This window comes from Tachypleus tridentatus, chromosome 9, assembly GCF_004210375.1.
Source record: "Tachypleus tridentatus isolate NWPU-2018 chromosome 9, ASM421037v1, whole genome shotgun sequence".
NCBI lineage: Eukaryota > Metazoa > Arthropoda > Merostomata > Xiphosura > Limulidae > Tachypleus > Tachypleus tridentatus.
The window spans coordinates 140548556-140573351 of NC_134833.1; the positions used below are offsets into that span (position 1 = coordinate 140548556).

Sequence of the window (24796 nt, forward strand, 5' to 3'; positions counted from 1 at the left end):
ATCAAACATGCTCGCCCTTTCAGCCGTGGGGGCGTTATATGTTTCGGTCAATCCCACTATTCGTTGGTAAAAGAGTACCTCAAGAGTTGGCGGTGGGTGGTGATGACTAGTTGCCTTCCCTCTAGTCTTACACTACAAAATTAGGGACGACTAGAGCAAATAGTCCTTGTGTAGCTTTGCGTGAAATTCAAAACCTTTTCGAGAAAGGTATAATTATGTAAAGTTTAATAAAATACTGGTTAGAAGAGAAGCCTATTACACAATGTGTTTTTCATAAGAAAGGATTTAAATCGTTCCGATATCCCACACAATCACTCTTAACTTCTACTGAATACAAAACGCAAGTGTTGACAAAAAACATGAACGTGTCAACTGACGTTGTTAGCACCAGACAAACGAGGCAAACATATTATTCTGGCCATAAATATTTAATCATGAACACAAACCAAGTGAAAATATTAAATTGGCCCTAAATATCTAAACAGTATATCTTGCACATACACTAACTAAAAATATCAGTGACCAAATGTATCCAAGCAACGTACCTTACAAACAAGATGATAACATTAAAGTGACCAAAATATTTTTCGAACCTATGTATAATTTACTACAAGGCAATTTTGCAAATCATATTGATGTTTTTGCTGTTTGTTTTGTTGTTGTTGTTTTACAAATTCAAGAACAGTTAATTTATTTACAGAATTCGCTCTAGATGATCACTTTTTACTCGAAATAATTACTTTTAAAGTAAAATAGTCACTTTTACTTTAGAAAACTTGCTTTACTTCACTGAACGAATATTATTTAAGTTAAAATAAAAGAACAGTTGGACCAAAACCGAAAATAACTATAAGTGCATGGATTATTTTTCACAACACTTTCCGAAAATCGAAACTCCAAGCGTATCACACCACTTGTTTCTAGGGCAAGATTAACAAAACCGTCTTTGTAGTTACCATTGTCAAAATTTTCGTGTCACGATATGCAAATCAAACGCAACTCGCAAGAATATCTGGCAACTTTGGCCTCAATCTATCCCATCTCCTAGCAACTGTTACCACGTGCATCTGTATTGTTACATCCCACAAAGTTTATTATACAGCAAACACTCTTGTTTCGTATAAAACACGTTAACTAGTTGAATAATAAAAATATACTTATATAGAAAACCATAATTGTACCAACAGTATGTAAAATAGTATTAGAAAGTCCCGTTCTGTATTATATTACCTGCACGGTTAGGGCTCTCAGAACTTGACTTAGAAAAACAGTTTAGCAGAGCAACATCCGTACACAACAAGGGGCTGAGGTTCGATATTAAATAGGACGAATATCCACCCACCAGTGATAAAATCGTATCGTGAATGAGAGAAAGCAATATAAACACGCACTTCAAGAGAGAAAGAGACAGTACTAAGTTAAACTTCCGGTTTGCTAGGAATCACATAGCAACAGATGACTTCCTTAAATATCTTACACACCATACCAGACAGGCTTAACTCACTTCCCAATAAGGTATATTACGGCAAGTTCCACGGACGAATCGGAGCCTAATACAGCAAAACAATGAACTGCATATGTTCAAGTGGTACGAGGACTCACCCAATGCTTTTCTGCCGTTGTGCTCATTGTAGCCAGCCACTACAGACAACTGTCTGAAGAATTATTTCGATCAATGATTCTTTTTTTGTATCCCATTTTTACGACGCACTCAAAATTTTTCCTGAATGTCACCACCACACATTTGAAATATTTCTCCTAATCAAATAAGCTTTCCAATTGAAACACGCGCTGATAATATCAAACAAAGGGCAAAGAGTTTTGTATTTGTTATCTTAACCGGATTAATCGGTTATTGATCAATTATTCATTTTAGCAGCCCGGTTTCTTTCATGAAGTACAATACAATTATAATAATTTCACTGAAGAATCTGATTCGTAAAATTATTGGTCGATTTTAAACGATTAAAGCACCTCGTGATGGAAATATTTAAAACACGTGCATTCGTTTTACTTTAAAAACTTTAGCACTTGATTCTCTCCTTTCTATGACATTTTTTTCAATTCAGGTTAAACGTTTCAGGGCTTTAAAATCTCTTCAGACACATTGTACTACTGTATTAACAGTAAAAAACAAAAACAGCAATTTGGGCCACAGTGAAAGATAAAACCTTGATTATACATTTAATCAACAAGTTTCGGTGACACACATACCATCACCAGCCCTTCGGTTTTATTTTTACCTTTTGATTTTAAGACTTACCAAGTGACTTCCTCTGAACACGGGCATCGAGCAGTATGTACAGTAAATACTAAATACGACCCGAAGACTAGTGGACTACACAAGAGAAACATACACCAGGAACTCGACTTTCAAGATTTCAGCTGCAACACACATGTGGAAATAATATAAACATGTACTTCAGTGTAGTCACTATAACATACGCCTGTACATGATAATCACTCTTTCGGTTCTATACAACTTCACTGTATCCACACCAGGTGGTCTTAATATTTCGAAGCTTACATTTCTGCTAGCCAAGCTAGACCGTCCAATAACGCAAAAATAAACAGTTTTGTACTTCTGAGATTTTGACTCACTCAGCTTTAGTCTATATTGTCTGATGACGTAGTTACAAGGAGTGTAACATTATTATATTCTGTAGTTCTAACATTGGTACAAGACTGTATCGTTCTAAACGACAATTTCTATACGAGTTCGCTCAAAAAATTACGGGGATATCTATGCATACCATTCCTTAATTTTGAGTTTATGGACTAGAAGAAAGGCAGCTAGTCGATAGCACCCACCGCCAACTCTTGGGCTACTATTTTCTGATCAAATAATAATATTGGATCTTCACTTATAACGTACCCACGGCCCAAATGTAAAGTGCGTTTTTGCGGCAACGAGTCGCAAGCCATAAATCCTCAGATTTACAGGCCAGACATACTGCCTGAATATGCTTGGTCCCCTAAAGAATAGTTATACAGAATAATATTTAACGGTATAAGTACAGCGTCCATATCAACTGTATTCTCTATTTTTTAAAGAACTTTCGCGAAAAGCTACGCAGAGAGTTAGTTGCACTAAATGTCACTAATTATTTGAACTAAAGGACTAGTGAAGGCAGTTAATCAAAAGGACCATCGCTAACTCCTTGGCTACTCTAATCTAATAGTGGAACTTGACCGTTACTCTTATAACGCCCCAAAGAGTCATCGAATGCATGTTCTGGGTATACTAACAACTGGGACACGCAAAATACCCATTATATACAGGTATTAGCAATTCAAGGTTAGTTCGTTTTAGAGTAAACTCATATGGGGCTATCTGCTGTGTCCAACGCGGGAAATCGAACCAGAGATTTTAGTGTTGCAAGTCAGTAAACTTACCGCCGCCCACAGGAAACAGCAAGTCAGGGACCTTTATAACTGCGCTTTGGAATGGCCATTCACAAAATAACACGCGCAATGTAAAAATTTCTAGCGTAAACGAAATTCAAAAGTTATACAAATATGTATGAAAATAAAATGCCAGGAGATCAGAAAACAATCTACCGGAAAATCATCAAACTCTCCGACAGGAAAGTAAATATTTAATCTACAGTATAATACAAGTTCACATATGCTACACTGATTTTAAGTAAACACAAGAAAATACATTCTAAAGTACAACAACATCAGTTAAACTGGAAGATTCGTAGTGCAACACTACTCAACACGAAATATTTTCGTGTTATGTTGTCACAGACACAAAATATACAAACCAATTCTTCGCCCTCTAATATTTAGGTTTAGAGGCCATTATCGTGTTCTGTCGTAATTTGTGCTAAAGTTTTGGCCATTTTTAAAAGTTCCAGTTTGCTACTATTATAACAAAAGTTATCAACTTTTAGTGACAGACTTTTGAGCTATACTAAATGGCGAAAACCTAACCCACTGGGCCACGGTGGGCACTTCCAAATTTGAACAAGATCAGATGAAAGCTAAACACACACACACACACATACATAGATAGATAGATAGATACGAGTGAAAGTAATACCCCATACCATAGGGCTGGGTAGTACATTTGTTTATTTGTAGTTAAGCACGAAGCTAAACAAGGGACTATCTGTGATCTGCCCACTACGCGTACTGAAACCCGGTTTCTAGCATTGTAAGTACACAGGCATGCCGCTGTGCCACTGGGAGTGAGGGACGGACAATAAGAAAACAAGCTCCAAGATGTGACACCATTAAGCAAAAAAATATTGGGTTGAGGAATAATTCGTGAGCGTTTTTTCAAGTTAAAAAATATATTCATAAATGAAACGCTTTCGCAAAATATTTCATGTCATTTGGTAGATAATTTTTTGCTCTAATAAGATGGTGTGTTTGATTTTCACGTCTTTAATTTTTGCTTTCATTTTCAGCTCATTAAATGGAATGTCAAGTGGACAAAATCGAGCATTTTCGACACCATCTGCTTTTCGCATTTAATTTCTTGCAATTTCGTTTAAAACAATGCATACTATATACCTAGGTATTACATGAAATAAAGTATCATAATAAATGTTTTGGGTGTAATGTGTTCATGCATTGAAGTATTGTATAGTCTTGCATGTAATGCTTGAATGAAATTATTTAAAAACGCTCACGAATTATTCCTCAACCTAATACATTATGTTAGTTACAGAAATATAAGTTGAATAACTTGACAATATTAATCCATCACAAAAGTACGCGATCAAGGGCATGATAACATCCGTTTAAAAAGTATAAGCAATTCAACTATTACAAAAACTGAATATTACAGAGTTCCACTGTATTCACAAACAGTAATTTCAGTGTCTAAGTTTTGACAGCTATATGGATGGATTATTTGTTGTTGTTGTTTTAATTTCGCGCAAAGCTACACGAGTGCTATCTGCGATAGCCGTCCCTAATTTAGCAGTGTAAGACTCGAGGGAAGGCAGCTAGTCATCATCACCCACCACCAACTCTTGGACTACTCTTTTACCAATGAACAGTGGGATTAACCGTCACATTATAACGTCCTCACAGCTGAAAGGGCGATTATGTTTGCTGTGACAAGGATTCGAACCCGCGACCCTACGATTACGAATCGAGTGCTCTAACCATCTGTCCATGCCGAGCCCTATATGTATGTAAGATATGGTTAAGACGAAGAGATTAACACATAAAAAACAGCCACTACTGGTCGACGATCAGAAAATGAACAGAGAACTCAAGTATGAAGAGGGAAAGTGAGCACAGAGATAAAGCAACTGAGCTACGATCAATAACGATTAGTGCAACAAATTTTGTTATCACACAAAGAACAATTTGTGATTGTTTGGTGACCATAGAGAGAACAACTCAGCTGTATGTCAGCGATTAGAGGAAGTAACCATGCGCACATAACTTTGTTACTCCAGAAAGGCCTAATTCGTCCAAATAGTAAAATTGGTCCAAATATGAAAAGTTTAAGTCATAGCATAGCTGGTCATTCATAAAAATATTTAGATATTTCAATGTTAAACCGTAAGGTGGCTAAAAGAATACGTATTCGCTCTTTCAAGGCTGTCATTCGGAGTTGACAGTTTATAGACATGTTTCAAACGTAGTTGTAATACCAATAAAATAACTAAATAAAATCACTACCTTTCCTGAAGAAACCGTACAAACCTATCATTTGGACAACTTTTCCTTTTCGTCCACGTTTACTACTGTATTATTGACCTTCAAACCACGTGCCTGATTTTTTTTGTCAAAGTTTTTTCTTTTCAGTCTCCTTGTTCGAAATTTTTTTCTAGCCACATAAACTAGTGTATGGAGTCAATAAACAAATAAGGCTAAACACAATAATTCAACGGTGGTTAACCCTAAAATTACCAACTTGTTTTTTTAAACCATTTTCTACTGGTAGGGTTCATAAATATCATCGAGCAATGTCATATTTTCACCTGTTGTTAGCAATGATCGCCAAGAACCAGTAAAAAAATAGGTTAAATAATTCATTTTTTTTAATGTAAAACACATGGAATAACCTCAGCAGTAGCTTGTGAAATTAAAGGTATTATTAATGGTTTTTGTTTTCTCTCTTAGAACATGTCATGAACGCACACGCAATTTGGTTCATAATCAGTTCAGAAAAAAAATTTAGAAGAAAACATTTATGAGGTCTGCTTTAACTATTGTCTAAATGTGCAGGCTTAAACCCTTACTCACACTCGTACAAAAATGCCACGATTTCAATTTCTTTTGGTACAAAATAGTAATCTGTTGAAGCAAAATAGTGGCCCGCTTGAGTTATAAAAGTTATACTAGTCCTAACCACCATCAGGATCGTTGTATTTAAATACAGTTTCTAACTTTATGTTATTACGCACACTTTTAAATCTTGTAACTAAAAACTTTCCAGAAAAAAATAACAAATATTATTTTCACATTAATCTCCCTGGACAGAATTAAAAAAAAAGAGTTTGACAATTAACACTGTAAAACATTGCTTAGTCGTTTATTTGTAACCTCAATAATAATTATAGAGGGCGCGACAAACTCTTGGAAAGAAAATTGCAGCATAGTAACTTTTCCAGTAGCTATGAGCACCCAACTACATATAATTAGTAAGACTTAAATACCATCTATAAAACACCAGTATTACTAACACAGAGATAAACAAATAAATTACATTACAGAATACACTAGTATAATACAACATTTAGATTTTATAAAGACAAGTAGGGGTAGATTATACGTAATCTAGCTAGCTATAGTAATATAGAATATTTTAATACTATCAAAAGTATCGAAATACGGAAAGTCGAAACTACAAAAACTGAGTTACTTGAAATTTTAATTTTTTATCCCTACTTTAGTAAATCACTATACTTATGCTAGTCTGAGATAAAATAGGGTTAAAAAGTCTTAACTTTTAAGTTTCAATTCTTTTCTATAGCATTAAAATCTATATTACTTACGTTAGTTAGGTAACGTATGTAACGATCCTTACTAGTATTTATATAATTTAAAATATATATGTAGAGTACTATGCAAAAATGTTACGACAAGAGAATATTTTGTTCTTTTCATTTAATGGGGCTAATTCTTCGATGCCATTACATAAATTTCATCACTATGGTAACGCTTCAATGATCCTTTCTAAAAACTGAATAAGCCAGAGTGAGAATATCTATCATTCTTTAGAATTTTCAAATACTTGTTCCAAGAGCATGTCATAAGGGTTCTGCTGGAATGAAGAGGTTGATCAAATTTAGGGCCTTAAATACTTGTTACAGTACCTCATGCAGTGTCTTTACTACATAGAGAGCAGCTAGCATATGGTACCGGTATATGGTAGAAGAAATCAATTTAATAACACTCCAAAAATAAACCTTGATAAAGACAATGTTTAACACTATATATTAAGTTTTGTTGTTACGTCACGTAGAGAACTGTCAGTGAAGTAGAGATTTCGTGCAAAAGTTTTAAATCATTCTGGTTGCTATGGGCTTGAAATGTTCCTCAAGTGCTGTCATGTACAGGGTTGCCCGTAAATCCCTACCCATCCGTATATCTTATGTATCCAGTGTATCTGTGTACTGTCACCAGTATTCTTGCGCTCATGTACCCACGTACTTGTCACAATACGCTCTTCAAGTGTAAATGGGTTTAGAACAGCCATATTTCTCTGAAAAAAAAAAAGAAACAAATTTATAATACATGGGTAATTGCATATAACATAATAACATATGAATGAGTACGGACTTACGGGCCACCCTGTACATCATGAGACCAAGACAAGTAAATTTGAAAATATGAAAGGAAGAGACAGAACACCTAAACTCAATGATACTGCTATTAAGTATCTTTGTTTATGCATCCTTCTGGACAGAAGGAAGACTGCCACTGATCTCAAGCATGAAATAAACAATCATGTACCAAATGACAGAAAAGTGTTCAGATTTACAGTATCAAGAAGACTCAAGCAGAATAAAATATTTGGTCATGCAGCAGTTAAAAACCTTTACTTCGATCTCCAAGTATTGTCAAGAGACTGAAATTTACTGAAAAGTTCCAAAACTGAACTGTTGATGATTGAAAAACGATGTTATGGACAGAGGAATCCAAGTTTGAAATATATGGTTTTGTTTGTTTAGAATTAAGCACGAAGTTATACAATGGGCTATTTATGATCTGCCCACCACGGGCATCGAAATCTGATCTTTAGCGCTGTAAGTCCGCAGACAAAAGGCTGTGCCACTGAGGGGCAAATATTTGGTTCAAACATAGGTTGTACATCCGGCAGAAGAAAAGTGAAATAAAATTACCTCAATGTATAGAGCACCCACCATGAAGCATGGGAGAGGCAGTTTGAGGTGGGGGATATTTTTCTGTTAAGGTGGCATGAGATATCTGTAAAATAGATGAAATAATGGACCAGTGCAAGTACCATCAAAAATTGATCCGTCATGGTATACTCAGTGGTTTGCGTATTATTGGTAAAGGATTGTACTATCACGAAGATAATGGCCTTAAACACTCACCCAACCTATGTAGAAATTACTTAGCTAAGAGAGAAGCTACTGGAGTCTTTCAGACGATGCAATGACCCCCACAGAACTCCGATCTCAACTAACTGAGCAGATCTTGGATTTGAATAAACTTTATGGGAGTGTATTAGAGATATTTGGAGTAAAATCCAAAAGGGAACTTTAAATATGTTACAACAATACCTGAAATACTGTCTACAGTTATTAAAGCAAAAAAAGGCACACACGAAACATTAACTGTTTGCAGAATTCCAACACTTTCACTTAGCTTCTATTGTACTAAATATGAGATTTAAAAAAAAAAATTGATGTTCCACTTCTGTTTTGCCTTCCATTATTCTTTGGAAGTAGCTCAAAATATAATTTATGACTTTGTCCTAACACTTTTGGACAGTACTGTAGATGTACGTTAGTATCCTCTTCGTTACAAGGAGATCACTGAGACCCAAGACAGAAGAGTTCTCTAAAGAAGTCGAGCGATGAGGTCATTTTTTCTTAACGTTTGTCTGAAAAGTCACTTATTTACTTGAATGAAAATTCACTGAAATAGTAAATTTTTGATTCACTCCATAAACATGTATATAGCGATTTAGGCAGCTTTATAAGTACAATGAGCTATAGTTTTGCTCAACAAATACTGTGAAATAATTATTGTTAACATTCAGACAATTTAAAGGTGGTTTTAAACGGACGATTTTTATAGCCGCCGCAGTACTTCAAAACAATTTCTGTTAAGTATTACCGTAATTAATAACATTAAGCCAAAAAAGTAACTTTTGTAATTCCTATAAAAAAGTAAAATTATACACTATCAGTTTTTTCTTTTTTATTCTTTGTGGCAGTCTGAAGTTCATGTATAAATTTATATTCAAAATAATCACAGTACTTTCCAATAAATCCGAGAAACAGAACTGAATTTGTCACTAAAGGGTTGACTGTTGCAGATGGATACCTTGAAAGTTAGTTTCAAGAATCTTTTCGCACACGTAATGAAGATGAACTTTTTAATTTCAAATCGAAAGGTTTTATCTCAGTATGATAACAGGTAGAGAGTAAGCGCTTTAATTCTACAGGGTAAGTATAAACACATCAGGAACCACGACAGGGATTGCAAGGAGTTGCACAAAACCCTAATAGAACGTTCAGGCAAAAACACCTTAAACAGTAAAGATTCAGTTCAAATAACACGCTAAAATCATTGTTACTGAATGCCAGGTTTGTACACATATAAAAATTCACAAAATAACATTCATGTCAGACTAACAAGGAAAAGAAAATCAACTCAAAACGACGAGTTTTGCCATCTAGCCAGCCTACAACAGAAACGACTTGGTATATTGTACCCAAACCTTTCGTACACCACTAAATAAGGTGCTGCGAAGGTCGTAGGGATATTAAAAAGTTATTTGTTTCCTCTAAATTTTACATATGTTAAAAACACCATAATTCTACTGTGAACGATGTTATCATTACCCTTAGAATATTCTTTCTTGCAGATATCCGATGTACTTTGAAAAAACTCACACACATGGTGAAACAGGAATTACCAGTCAATAATAGGTGATTATTAAATGAAGGTAACGTGTAGACACTCGATGCTTTGTACACCACACAATCGCTGTCTTTATGGAACTAACCATTATATCGTGTACAAAGTAAAGGAGTAAAATAAATCGATACACATGATATTCGATCTTATTACACATATTCATGGATTAAGTACTTTAAAAGACATGAAGATTTATTACGGCTATGTTTTAGCTTAACATTTTACAACTGGAACTAATACGATCAAATAGTCAATAGCTGCAGTAAATCATCATGAGCAGGATCAGCTAACTAGTTGCCATACTTAATAATATTTTGCTTACAGTTGAGCATGAAACAGCCACCAAACAAGATATACTGCTGGCCAAAATATTAAGGCTAATGAACATAAAGAAAAAATATGCATTTTGAGTTGTAAGACTCAACCACTTATTTGAGTAGAGCTTCGAAAGATGAAAATAAAGAAAGGACATTTTTAGCATTCAATAGGGAAAATGTGAACACTATGAAATTAGTCTAAATGCTAGCTGGTCAAATGTTCAAGGCCACACCAAAAAGAAGTCCTAAACAGGGTAGGAAATGCCCAACAAGAGGTCTCAGTAGTGAGTAGCACAGCCGTCATTGCAAATAACTTCAAACATTCGCTTTGACATGGTCCATATAAGAGTTTGCAGAAGGCTAGCTGGAATGTTATTCCAAGTGGTGAAGATGGCTTCACAAAGATCATGCACCGTTTGGAACAGACATCCATTTCTATAGACTTCCCTTGCCATCCACTCCCAAACATTTTCAATGGGGTTAGGTTTGGGCGAATACACTGGATGGTCCAAAAGAATCACGTTATTCGCCATGAAAAAGTCCTTTGTCCTGCGGGCATTGTGGATTGCAGCATTGTCCTGCTGAAAGATCCAGTCATTTCCACACAAGCGAGGGCCTTCAGTCAATAAGGATGCTCTCTCCAACATGCCAATGAAGCCAGCTGCTGTTTGACACCCCCTGTGTAACCTGAAACTCCATTGTACCATGGAAGGAGAAAGAACCCCAGATCATGATGGAACCTTCTCCACTGTGTCGTGTAGAAAATGTCTCCGGTGAGATATTCTTATCGTGCCAGTAATGCTGGAAGCCATCTGGACCATCCAGATTAAATTCTTTCTCATCAGAGAACAAAACCTTCTTCCACTTTTCTACGTTCCATGTTTAGTGCTTCTCAGCAAAGTTTAACCGAGCTGTTTCGTGGTGTAGAAGGAAGCGTGGCCTTTAAAGACGTTTACGGTTTGTAAACCCTTTCTCTCGTAGATGCCGTCTTATTGTTCTTGAGCTGCATTCTGCGTCCGTAAGGACCTTAATCTGGTTCGACGAACGGATGGTGTCTTGCCGGACAACCCATCGAATCTTCCTGCTCAACGCTGGCGAAATTTTCTTGGGCCGACCACTTGAAATTCTCGTTCCGTATCCATTAGGGTCTTTCAAGAAATTTGCAACATCAGTTTTACTACACCCAATCTCACCAGCGATGGCACGTTGAGAGAGACCTTGCTTTTGCAGCTCGACAATTCTTCCACGTTCAAACTCTGTCAACTTTTTAGCCTTTGCCATGTTTTTACCCAATGTAACACAGAAGATGTCAGTGAGAGATGTTGACAACGCTAATGCTTGAACACAAATGACTAAATTTCGTTACGTGTTTACCGATTAACGCTTCGTTTCAGTATGGTCTTAAACTTTTGGCCAGCTGGTATTTAGGCTAATTTCATAGTGTTCACATTTTACATATTAAATGCTAAAAAGGTTTTTTTTTTTTCCTTTTCTTATTTTCATCTGTCGAAGCTCTACTCAAATAAGTGGTTGAGTCTAACAATACAAAATGCATATTTTTTCTTTATGTTCATTGGCCTTAAGATTTTGGCCAGCAGTGTATATAAAATATAAGAATTTAATAACCTGCAGATGGAAATCGTAAAAATTAATGGAACATTATGTCCAACCTTGTTTCTATCCCTTTTACGGTCACTATCTGCCAGTTTTAAATTCCCAATTTTTTATTCATCTTGTAAATATATTTAAAATACTTATGTTTTGAAAATTCTTGTTCTAAGGTGCAAAATTCATGAGATGTACATTGAAAATCGTACATTTTGTTCAGAAAAGTCTGTACATTGCAGAGGGCGTTTGAAAACCATATTTATACACTATATCTAAGTCGCTTTTAACCTAAAGTAGTACTGCTTTTATTCTTTTAATACGAGATTAGTAATCTGCATAAGATGAGTATCAGTGGGCAGGATATTTCAAAGATCCATGAACACTGTCCAGAACAGGTTTTCCTTTCAGTAGCTAAATTTATGGTTAGTGCCGACATGTTGGTTAAGAATGAAGGAAAGCACATTAATCCCCTTATCGACAAGTTTGGAAAACACTCTTTGCAAAATTCAATCTTCCCTGAATAAAATTAGATATTCTCAGTAGGCCTCAGGTGAAAATTTGTGTCCTCAGGACAAGTATTTCTGAGAGAGAATCATTTTTAAATAGGGTTCATCTTTGTCCTAATTCTACTATATTCAGTAGCAGGGTGATACTCCCTTTCTGGTATATTTACCTCATTGAAAGATTTATCAGATTTCTTCTGTCCTTGGACAAACCATGTCGAAAACATGTCAAGCTCTTTCTCACCATTTTGACTGTTGCTTAGCAATATGTTTGACGACGAAATACCACAAATTTTACTGAGACTGATTCAAGAGGCTAATAACTTTAACATGGAACAATGATAAAGCCTTAATTACCTAGCTGGGTTCGAGTGCAAGTTATACAAGACTTAACACTTATGACACCGCAACGTCCGTTATGTGCTACATACAAAATAATCGGTGGGGAATTCGGTCCTGAAAGTAGACTTCAGAGCTGTCCAAGTAACGAAGCCCTCACTCACTCTTTATTAAGCAATTTCAATTTAGGTGCTAGGTGATATCACACACTCAAACGCTTATACTTGATGGTTAACTTCAATGCATTTGTCAAGTGACGTAATTTGTTAGTCTTACGTCTTCCCTGATTTACTTGAATGCAGTTTTCCAAGTAACACTTCTCGTGCAGCACCATGTTTTATTCGTGTGCTTTAATTTCGTTTCTGGGCGGCGTTATATGTCGAAACCTTCACACTTGAGCTCTTGATTGGTTTGCTAGTTTCCAGATTATTCGTTCAAATATTCGCTCTTAATTGGCTTTGCTCATTTTAAGTAATGTTATTCGTTCATATCGTTCTATTGATCAGTCATTCTACGATGACTGAACGGCCTGTTCTTCTCAATATTCAACAAGTAAAAAGACGTAATAAATAAAACATATAAAATACAGAATGTCTTATTGTAGAATTATTCAACTGCGTAAAAGATATGGAAAAAAAATATCTCGTAAACATTCAGATCGCCTATATACAAGCCGCAGACGCAAATAAACTCGGATATGCGACACAAATGCATGTAGTGTTACTTATATTGGATAACAATTCATTTTCGGAAACTCAAAACAAAATCCTTTTTAGATCCAAAATGATCAACAATGCAGACAATTTTTTTGTAGAGTGATGAAAAGTCTCAACCTTAACACCTTAATGTGCCCATGAGATCTGAATCATACTTTAGTTATTAACCGAATACAGAGAAAACGTCCCACCTTCTCATTATTATTTAAAAAAAAAAAAAGGATTCAGAGTAATGAATAATCCGGATTTATATTCTGACCAACTTTGGGGAAGATTGTAACATACTAACTATCAATCTTGGGTAAAATTTCAGTGCATATCATTCTATTATTTTTCGAGATGAGCGCGCGGAATAACACAGACATGCACACATGCGCACCAAATTGCAATACCCTCACCCCCAATTCGGTGGCAAAAGTAAATAATAATATAGGTAAATTTAAGTTGCTGAGTCACGTATGTTCATCTTCCTGTTACTTGGTTTGTTTCAAATTAAGCACAATGGGCTATCTGTGCTCTGCTCACCAGTATCGAAACTCGGTTTCTAGCGGTGCAAGTCCGCAGACATGCCGCTGTGCCACTAGGGGGCCCTGTTACATGAAGTGTTACCGAAAAACACGTACACTCTCTCTCTTGGGCCCGGTACGGCCAGGTGGGTTAAAGCGTTCGACTCGTAAACCGAGGGTCGCGGGTTCGAATACCTGTAGCACCAAACATGTTCAGCCGTGGGGGCGTTATATTGTACGGTCAATCCCACTATTCGTCAGTAAAAGAATAGTCCAATAGTTGGTGGTGAGTGGTGATGACTAGCTGCCTTCCCTCTAGTCTTACTCTGCTAAATTAGGGACGGCTAGCGCAGATAGCCCTTGAGTAGCTTTGCGCGAAATTCAAAACAAACAAACACTCTCTTTGAACAAAGATAAGTGTGTGTGGGTATTACATAAGTATATCAGTTACACCTCAAGATGTTAAAACTGTTCTACTTCTTTTTTCGCATAGCTCTAAATACGCTCGTATTTATTAAGTAGAACATAATCCTGTTGATTAGCTCGGTCAACTTTTGGTCGATCTTATGCAACGTTTATGTATCGTCCATTGTCTCTCTTGTATGTTCAGAAAAATCCAACAATTCATTTTATCGCTAACTTTCACGAGTTGACAGTGAGACAGACATGCAATCAGGCAACTACGGAAAATTGGACAGGAGGATACAGAAATAAACAGGTCGACAAACAAGCAGGCAGATAAATAGATAGATACAGACAGAAAGGCACATGAAGACAGATATACGAGCAGATAGCCTAGCAAGCAGGAAGATACAGAGATAGAAAGATATAGAAAAACAGAGACAGACATAAAAGCTTTTTCAATTATGACAATAACACTAATTCTGAATAACTAAAATAGGAATAAGGAAACCAATAAAACAAGCCCTTTACTACCTGACTTAACTAAAAAAATAAGCAAAAACCTAAGGACCTGATTATATGAAAGTCGTGTATGACCTACTGGCGTATTTCATAACAAAAATCATTAACACAACGACAGAAACTTCTATATTTTAAACTTTTCGAACTACTCAAATTTAATAGCACACCCATGTTTCTTCGCTCAACAGAACTTAAAAAAGGGTGAACGAAAACGGCAAACAGCGAATTTTCATCAATACATAAATATACTTGTCATGTTTACAAGTTCTACATCACTAACAACGGAAGCATTAACAAACTGGTTTACTTGCACGTACATTCAGGTTATGATGACATGGTAGATGAGTCTAGTTTTGTTTTCAGTATTCCATTACGATAAATAAAAGAATAACCGGTTTCTTTAATAAAAAAAATCGTTTTCTTGCAGTCTAAGAATACATATTACGCCATATAATAAAAATACAGATTTGGTTGTAGTCTAACAATATTATAATCCGCAAGATTAAAAGATAAACAGTTTCTTACAGTTTAAAAGCACATTTTACGCTAAATCAAAAACCAGTTTACTACAGCTTAAGAATATGGTTTGTTTGTTTGTTTCTTTGTTTTTGAATTTCGCGCAAGGCAATATAAAGGCTATCTGCGTTAGCCGTTCTTAAGTTAGCAATGTAGGACTAGAGGGAAGGCACCCACCGCCAACTCTTGGGCTACTCTTTTACCAACGAATAGTGGGATTGAGCGTGACATTATAACCCCCCCGGGTGAAATGGCGAGCATGTTTGGTGCGACGGGGATTTGAACCCGCGATCATGAGATTATGAGTCGAGCGCTCAAACCATATGGCCATGCCGGCCCTCAGAATACAGAAATATCCAGTTTCTAATCGTCGCCTGGATCTTGGTCGATTTCTGGATTATTTTCGGGATCGTGGAAGGGTCAGGATCTAGACATTCTGTATTTTCAAATTTCGAAATTGCCGCAACTATTTACAAATGTTATACTGAAGAGCAAACTATACTCTTCAAACAAAGAAACGCAAAAGGCAAAATTTGAGACATATTGTTAACAAGTTTATTCCGGGTAGTTCTGTATGACAAGTGTGAAACTTTGCACATTCACTGCTGAACATCCAAAGTCTACACAGGCGAAGTCCACGCTCACAAGTTGAAGTTTAACGTCACTCAACGTCAATAACGAGTATGCCCCCCGTGAGCATAAATAACTGCTTGACATCTCCTGCTCATTGAAGCGATGAGATGACGAATCACATCCTGTGGAATGGCTGTCCACTCAGCCTGCAAAGCTGCTGCAAGCTGAGGTGGAGTCTGCGGTTGAGGTTGTCGCCGTCACAGACGTAGGTTCAACTCGTCCCAAAGATGTTCGATGGGGTTTAAATCTGGTGATCTGGAGGGCCAGGGAAAAACGTTGATGTTGTGGTGTCTCAAGAAGACAGTGGTTAGTCGGGCTGTGTGAGGACGGGCGTTGTCATGTTGAAAAACGTCGTTGACGTTCACCATGATGGGTTGCACATGGGGCCTAAGAATCTCGTCGACGGTTGCGTACGGTCTGATCGGAAATCCTATGCAGCCCTGATATGGTTGAGGCAGCAGACGTCGCAGTGGTGGTCCTATCCCGAAGGTGACGTAACCTGATGTAGCGATCTTGTGCTGGCGTGGTCACACGAGGTCTGCCAGATCGTAGACGGCCACGAGTTTGTGACGATTCCATTGCCTTGTGATGGTGCTTGGGTGGACATTCACAGCTCTGGCAACATCTGATCGAGATTCGCCTGCTTCCAAGCGACCAATGGCGTTGTTGCGTTGTGCTTCAGTCAGTCTTGGCGTAACTGTATTGCGTGTCGGTGGCTTAACACTGAGCTATGGAAACCGAGAACCCGTCACTTTTATAGGGATTTTGCACATGTTGCACTTGCAGAACATGCAGATCTCTCAAACAAATTTATTGGACACGCATGCGTTTTGGCGGAAAATCCGATGTTTTCCTCCATTTTCAAAGTGCACAACTTTCATTGTCATTTTGGTCTGACAATCAGTGCCTTGACACGTGTAACATCACATACTCTGAGTTTGTAACGTTATTACATATATTTCTCTTTAAAATAACAAAAATATCCCTTTTGCGTTTCTTTTTTTGAAGAGTATATATAAACTTGACTGGCAATAATTTTCTATATAAATGGATAAACACATACGTTTAAGACATGTAAGCTATGGCATTTTATGAAATTGTCAAAACGTTTGCAAATGTTATAATGGGTCAGTTATAAAACAAATATGCAGAGCGATCAGATTTAACGTTACGGCCAAATCTGATAGAGTCAGTAAATATTTGAGAAACTGTTGAAAATACTCGATATGTGTATGTATTATTCTTGGTATTTTAAGTAACGTGTAAGTCAGTTTCTTTTAGGCTTTCTTTTATTAGGCCTCTCAATACATCGGATGAGAAACGGGTGTTTTTTGTTGTTTTTTTATCGAACGTTAAGAACACGTTTTTAAATTACTTAACAACTGACGTGTACATTTTATATGTACAAGTGCGAAAGTCATTTAACACAGAGCATGTAATGACTGCATCTAGTCATTACAACGTCCGTTCTAGATTTTGAACAATCTTCAGTTTGAATGTCCGAAGGTTGTGCACACATACACATACATGCTACTCCAGTAGATCAGCGATAAGTCAGGGTTTATTACCTTAAAAATTGGCTTTTGATACCCACGGTGCGCAGAGCTCAGATAACTCATTGTGTAACCACACAAAAACATCACGTATTATCTTATCGTATCTGGCCTTCACGTTTTTATCGGTCGCTTCGAGTAACATTTAATTTCTTTCATAACTGGTCGATTATAACTTTCGAAAACATTCTGACGATTTCTTAAAATTCTAGCGCTTACATACATTAAAGACGTACTGTTTATATTCCCATTAAGAATCTCTAAAAGGGCCAGAATACACTCTAGGAGGAGAATATATATCGTTATCTATATAATAATGTCAGTAATTTAAAATATTAAAAGTTTTGGGACAATGGCAATCTCCAACAAGGTAATGTAGACCTCGCACGTCGATCAAGTTAATCCAAGGTCGGTGTGGTTCAGTCGGCGCATTTGTAGCTCGAGTTTTTATTCAAGGTTCTCCTCTCTACGTTATACACAGGAAGACTTTTTTTCTTCTGATTCATGACTGGAACTCAATGTACTTCTGTATTTCCTGCTACGTAATAGAGAGTCAACTTCGTCACATCACTAAAATGTGCCGAACATCTACTCAGATGGAATCGTCGAAACCCCACCTATTTAAACGGGTTGCTCTTATGAACTACTAACCGCTCCAGGGTTTGTGAAAAGAAAGAAAAAAAATACTTTAGCAGTTTAAACTCTTTGTTATTGTTATTGCTTTTATAAATTCATTTTAACGAAGCTCTGCGAGTGTGTGTGAGAGGAAAAACAAGATATTACCAGCTGAAGTGCACTATTTCTATTTTCAAACAATTTTTATGTCTTTACAAAACCAATAAATGAACCATACCACAAGCTTAAGTTGTGCACATGTGGCCTTATAAAACAAATAATACCGTTAAGTTAAAAATCATCGATATTCACAGCCTCAAATCATTGGTTTGGTTTGAATTTCGCGCAAAGCTACACGAGGGCTATCTGCGCTAGCCGTCCCTAATTTAGCAGTGTAGAACTAGAGGGAAGGCAGCTAGTCATTACCACCCATCGCTAACTCTTGGACTACTCTTTTACCAACAAATAGTGGGATAAACTGTAACATTATAATGCCTCCACAGCTGAAAAGGCGAGCATGTGTGGTGCGACGAGGATTCAAACCCGCGACCCTCATATTACGAGTCGAACGCCTTAACCCACCTGGCCATGCTGGGCCGCCTCAAACCTAGTAAAGTTATATGTATATTATTTTAAATAGCACTAAGAAAATTCTTATAATCTTGTATTTCAACAGAGAAGCCGTCCCCAACTCCCAGGGTTAGGGAATCATAACCATAGAAGCGTTCCTCTGTGGAATAATTCGTACCATAAAATGGCTCAATTGCTCGTGTATGGGGTAGAGAAATAAAACACAGCATCCAATCAAACTAATGTTATTTGGAACAGAATAGTTTTGTAAATGTGTGGCTCATGAAAGAAGGAAGTATGGGTGAATTAGTTAAGTTAGCAATATAACAACAGTTTCGAATCGACCAGAACGTTATCACTGCCAGCACTTACGTAAGTCTCAAATAACCTAATCCCAACTGCGAACCCCTGATATTAGATACATGATTATTGGTTAAAGTTATCAATTTTAAAATAACAATATAATTATTCAATTAAATTGATAAACTAAATTACTTAATTAGGGCTTTTAATGAAGGATCAGGAACATCTTATCTTCCTGCAATAGACGAAAACAAATGCAACTGTTCGTGATGACGAGGAAACCACTTCAAGTGAAAACGTATTATCAAGACGGCTGGTGTGGCTTTATTTCAATTAAAGTTTTAATACCAGTCGTCTTTAAAAATACAAATGTGGCTATGACTCTAAATTACGATAGATACAACACTAAGCAAAGTATTGTTATAAAAATACAGAACTACATTTTTGGCAGCGAAAATTCAAATTTCCAAAATATTGTCCGGTTTGGATCAATTGGATCAATCACTTAGTACAATTTCGTGGTGTTACGTAGTACACGACACAAAGGAAACGTGATACTTAGAAATACTGTATTTTGTGTAAAACATATTTCCTAATGAAACACATAAGCGTAAAAGTGAAGACTCCCCTTTCACAAGCGCGACTGGCATAGTTAGCTATCTTTGCCGGCTAAAAATATAATTACGAAACAACAAATCACTGAAACAGTCCAATGTCCTTGTTAGATTAACTAACACTTTACAAGAACGCACAGGTTGTATTGATAAAGCAGGGCAAACTTGGTATTTAATGTGACAATATAAATCATAAGTTTAGCAGTGACGGAGAAGTAATAAACTTTGAGGCTTTACTGGTAACGGTTACCCGCCACTAGAGGGTAAAGTATCAACATTTTGCAATCTATGTAAGCCTCGTTACCAACGTCGTTTTATTTTCAGTGTTACATAAATGTCATAATGCCCTTTTACGAGGATACTATTAGAGAACTCGATTATTCTGTTAAAAAGGGCAAAAACACTAATTAAAGATTAATAAAATATATCAAGAAAATGTTTTTATTATATACAATCACACGTCTCCTCTCTCAGGACTGTAACGCTATTAACATTGTGTTGATTGTTCATGTAAGACTTCACAGTGTGGACCAAGAGGGGTGGGGGTTTTCACTTTTCCGTTTTGCGATTTTTTATAAGTTTATTTTTTACAATTACATATAAGGGAAGCAATTTTTCATGTCCTAAGATAACATTTCATTAACCATGAATTTATATATCTTCCTTCTAGGGGATGGTTACTCCCAAAATACATTTTATTATGAACAAGGTTTTTAACAAGTGGGTCAGACAATGATGCTTGTGTAGCGTTGCCTGGCTATATATATATATTGTGTAACGGATTTAATGTAATGTATTTCCTACCTATGTTTGTTTTAGTTCAATATACACTTTGAAATTAATGTGGGTATTGCGTAAGTCCCGCCAATTCTCTAAATCTGGAGACGATTCTCGAACTTATGAATCAACAATATACGATGTATGTAAAATACTAGTGATTGCCAGTATTGTTGTCAGCTGAATTTTCGAGAACTTTAGGCGAAGTTTGTAAATCGACGCGCCAAGAGACAGTTTAAAAGAATATTATTGGTCAGCTACAATGTGTATACTATAAACCTCGAAAGCTATAATTGTGATAAACGCATATTACTCGGAAAACTACAGATATTTGACAAGGAACGTTTAGAGATGTCGAGCATTATAAACCGTTCAACTTCAAAGAATTAACTTTGGACGTTGGTATTTCTTCGAAGACATTAGGTATCCATCTTCCTCTGTGAACAGTAAGTTTATAAACCGCGTTAGGCCAATCAAGAACAGAGCTAGCCAGCACTCCTGTCAATAATAAATTAATTCGCTTGTTGTGGACCTGGACCGTCGATAAAATATCCAGATCCAGACCAGTTAGAAGACTTAATATTGTTTGAGTTTGTAAAAGTTTTGTATGTAAATAATTATTTGTAATAACCATTATTATAAATTGTATTGTTTTTGTATATTAAGATACATCTGTGTTAAGAAATAATACTGTATGTATCAATCTTGTTGGCAAATATTATAAATTTCATACCTATTAACATTCAATTAAATTCTATATTTAAAATTTCGGGCAATTTAAAATCTTAATACGTAATGTACGTGACATAATAAATCGGAGGTCGTCCGAGATAAATTATAATACGCAACACCTGCAGAGATGCTAACCATTACAATTTGAGCGTAATCATTACGATTTTTGAGTATACATTACGACTATACGTTCATACAGACAAATATTATGACTTGTTGCAACTCCCAAATTATTATATAATATGTAGACCTATACAATAAAGTGATAAATTGTTCCTCCAGGGCTTGAAAGGGGTGAAAAGAAAATTTCTAGTGAGATATAAATAAATTTTGATAATAAATAAAAGACATAGTCCAAATGGCTACTTGCGATAATCATGTTTGTGCTCGAAATAATTAAAAAATATTTGTATCTCCGACGTATACCAATAGTTTGAGTGTGGTGCTTCTCCATATTGGGTACGTAGGGGAATCCATAGTTACGTCATCAGTGCTTGTCAGCCAATCATCGCTTGCGAAGATGGGTGTTTCTCGTTTTCTAAGCAGCATAGAAATACCAATGTTATCGTTCACAAGATGGGAAAAAAAAAGAGGCCTCGTTCACCAGATTGTCTTGTTTCTGGTAAATCTAAAAGGACTAAAACTGTGAATCAAAAATTTAGGAAAGAGTATAGTGCAAAATATCCGGTCATTGCATCAAAAGTCAGTGACAGTCATGCGTTTTGTACAGTTTATCACATCGATTTTTCTGTGGCGCATGGTGGGATAAACGATTGTTCCAGACATACAAAATTGGCATCTCACCAACAAAAGGCTCAGGCGAATACAAAAATGATACAGATAACGACATTTATGAATAAGAATTCAAAATATGAAACCATAAATGCAGAAGTGATGTTCACGCAATTCGTCATTGCTCATAATTTACCCCTAGCTGTAGCCGATCATGCAAGACATCTATCGAGAAAAATGTTCCCAGACTCTGATATAGCGAAAAAATATGGCTGTGCTAGAACCAAAACTACAGCCATTGTACAAATGTTGGGTTGTGAAGATGACAAAATAATTTCAAGCATACTTACTAAAAGTTTACAGTTTAGCCACAGACATGGATGACTCAAAACTGTATCCAGTGGTTGTACGATACCTTGATCCTTTGCTTAGAATAAGTGTTTGTTCTCTTTTGACAATGGTGAAATGGAAAGAAGCTTCAACGGGAGAAAATATTTTCAAGCTTTTGGACCACGAACTGACAAAGAGGAAAGTTCCATGGGAAAACTGTCCTAGTTTTTCTTCAGACAATGCCTCAGTTATGTCTGGTATAGGTAAAGGTGTGATGGGACACATTTCAAGAAGACAGCCTGGCATTTACTTCATGGGCTGTGCCTGTCACCTCATGAATATTGTTGCCCGGAAAGCTTCCAGAGAACTGCCCTGCCCAGTTTCTGATATATTGATAGATATCTACTATTTTCTGGACAAAGTGCTATCAGAAAACAACATTTCAAAGAGTTTCAAGGATTGTATGACAAAGAAACAAGAAAAATTCTACAACTTGTTAACACAAGATGGCCATCACTTGGGGTGTTCCTCAACAGAATATTGGAGATGTGGAAGCCACTGAAGAAGTATTTTCACTGTGAAAAGGAAAAACTAGATTCAAAAGGATCTAAACGTGCAGCTCAGTCAGGCAGCAAGACTTTAACAGTCAGGATATTCTCTCAGCCACACAGAGACACAAAACAACAGTCTCCAAAAGCAGACAAAGAAACATTTGACATATAATCAATATATGTTTAGGCAGTCTGACCTTGAACTAAAGAAGAGACAATCAATGAAAAAGAAAACGAAAGCTAGCAAGGAAGTAACCAAGAAAAGTTATGCACAGAGCAAGTTAGATAAGTTGACAGTTTTCTTGGACAACAAAACTTGTTATTTTGCCTTTTTTCTTCAATCTGCAATTCCTCTATTTGAGCAAGTCAATTTGATATTGCAAAGAGAAGAACCTTCCATACACATTATGCATAGAACTCTTATTACACAAGTTAAAAATATACTTGTCAGATACATCAAGCCAGAATATCTTGAAGGCAACATCATGAACTTGACTGCAACAATGAATCCTTACACAAATCTGATGAAGCAGTTTCTATTGGAAATGCTGCCAAGGAATACATTGTTAAATATGAAAAGGACCTGGTCCTGATCAGCTTCTACACCAGTGTCAAGAAATACTACATTGTAGCTACAAATTATATGATGAAACATTTCCCTGTGATGAACTTCTGATTCACGCAGAGGTTACTGATCCAAAACTGAAAGTCAGCAAAGATTTCTCTTCTCTACGCTTCTTCACAGACAGGTATCCTGTCCTTGTCAATACACATGAGCACGACACTATTGACAAGTTGGAAGGGCAATATTTGAACTATCAAACTGATACTTTCTCAGAAACTGTCCTTCAGTTGAATGTTGACAAGTTTTGGGTTCAGCTGTCTACAGTTAAGGATGGAAATGGCAACCAGAAGTATGACATTCTGTGTAGGGTTATGCTTGGAATTCTTACAATCTTCCATTCTAATAATGACAGTGACAGGATATTTAGTTTAGTGACTAAAAACAAAAGCAAGTTCAGACCAAACTTGAGCACCTCAGTTTTGAGCAGTATTATAACACACAAGATGTGTATGCAGTCAAATGGACAATGTTGTTACAACTCCCAACCATCCAGAGACATTCTCATGAAGGCAAAGGCTGCAACAGCTGCAAAACTATTACAGTAAGTGTCATAAACATGATATAAACTAGTCCTTACACAAAGGCTTTTTCTGCTTACTGTTTGTGCATGTTCAATGTTGTTTTACCAGTATGTTTGTTACTCTGAACTAAATAAAATACATAATTTCAAAAGAATTTGTTTAAATTTATTTATTAAATACACAAAACACAGTCATATATGAGCAAGCTATAGGAGTAATAAATAATAATATAATAATAAACAGCTTAGAGACATTGGTCAGGCCTAGTAGCCGCAAATGATAAAAGGCTCTGTCTACAATCATTACACTCAGTCATTTGAAATAGTTGGCATCTCTGCACCTGTAATGTGATGTAATGGTGCAGTACCATATGACACGAAGGTTCAATTCCATATAGTGTAACAGTACACCACATATACCACAAAAATATAACACTAGGTATAGCAACAATGTTACACCAGTTTAAAAATATCTGTGGCTATTATAAACAGTATAATCACGTTCTAGAACAGAAATAAAACAGGGCTAAAATAGTCCCATGGAAATTTAAATATTTATGAAATAATCCTACACAAAACAAATTTATTAAGCGGTAACGCTACCTTCTGTTAAATAACTAACTGCTTCAATCTCAAAACCAGAACTAAACGAAATATTTAAACAGAGGGAAAATCCGAAACGGCACAAATCCTAAATTGAAGGAAATATTTAATTAGAAGGGA

The 24796-nt window shown here is 36.2% G+C and overlaps 1 protein-coding gene across 1 annotated transcript in view; it reads right to left on the reverse strand.

Annotated features, from left to right (window-relative positions):
* Window positions 1–24796, reverse strand: part of LOC143226523 (spectrin beta chain, non-erythrocytic 5-like) — a 179633-nt gene that overhangs the window by 128779 nt on the left and 26058 nt on the right.